Source organism: Olea europaea, unplaced genomic scaffold (genome assembly GCF_002742605.1).
Source record: "Olea europaea var. sylvestris unplaced genomic scaffold, O_europaea_v1 scaffold1506, whole genome shotgun sequence".
Classification (NCBI taxonomy): Eukaryota; Viridiplantae; Streptophyta; class Magnoliopsida; order Lamiales; family Oleaceae; genus Olea; species Olea europaea.
This window is the reverse complement of record NW_019232636.1, coordinates 147,459-148,908: the sequence shown is the minus strand read 5'-3', so window position 1 is coordinate 148,908 and position 1,450 is coordinate 147,459.

Below are 1,450 nucleotides of genomic sequence, written 5' to 3'. Positions count from 1 at the left end.
TTAATTATTAATATTAAGAAAAAATGCAAAGTACCACTTTACCCTTTTTAATTTGGTTCAAATTGGTCAAATTTTGACTTTTCTAGTCAACTAACGGTTAAACGGATGGTTTCCATCCATTTGAACCTTCGGTGCATATTTTTAAAAGGTTTGGGACTGTGGGTGGCACAAATTAAAGGTTTGGGCAAAGTCTGCTAATAAACGAAAGGTTTGGTACCTCGACTGCAATTTTCCCTATTTTTTTGTCAGTCCGGTTTGATTTTAAATCGCAATTAAAATTCTCAAGCCTAAACCAAACCATTTTGACCGGTTTGATTTGGGTCAAAACCATTTCGTTGATCGGGTTCACATGACACCAAACCGACGATTTCTAAAATGCGATTTCAATTCGATTTTTCGATTTAGCGATTTTTGCTTACAGCTCTAACAAGGGCTAGTCTCATTTCCAATTCTAACAAAAGCATGAACTCTTCTAGCTTGCCTTATGAAATGTAATGATATTTTCAACAATAATAGGAAAAGGTAAGAACGTCATATATTAATTATCCTTTAATCATATTTTGGTGCATATTGATTTCTCATCTAAAAGTGGACTAAGATTGATTACTTTGATGCCATTTTTTTTTTGGCACATTTAGTATTATGATAATATTAATTTTTTACTATAAAATAAAGTAAAAGAGTATAAAAAACATACAGAGAAAATGCTACTAAATCAAGCAATAGAACTAGCTTTATTAAATTATTTGTGTTGATTCGTTAATTATTTATCAATCGCATTTTTAAAAAATCACAATTAATAATTTTAAAAGTTTCATAGCAATATTTATGATGGTATTTTTAACTAAAATGATTCATTTAAATAAAAAGTATGAAAAAATTGTCTATGTTAAGAAATAAAATAAGGAAATACATAGTTCAAATATATAGTTTAAATATTATAATATATATTTACTCTCAGATGACAGGAGAAATTTGTTAAAAAAAAAAGCAATGGAGATTAAAAATTTTTAAAAGTGAAGGGTTTATCCATGTTCTATAACATGCACAAAGAAAGCGCAAATATGCAAATCCCCCTCGAGTCACTGAGGGGTCAGTGGCTAGAGGTTCAGGATTTAGTCCGACGAAGCTGGGATATCTGGGTATAAAAAAAAAAAAAAATGCAAATACCCTGCCTGATTATCCAGAATTTGGAATTTTTTTTACTGAAACATGAAAATAGAAAACAAATCTCACTCTGATTCATTAATCAATCACAGTCAACCCATGTGCTATACTGATACAGAAAACCATAACATCTTAATGTGACATTCACCTACTAACCCTACCTTCCAACCCCACTTACGCGACCCACCCGACTGTCTTCTTCCAGTACTGCCCCTAAGGCCTTTCCCTTTCAGCGCAGTTGGTAAATAGCAAAGTCTCAACGGCGTAAGAGTAATGAATTTTG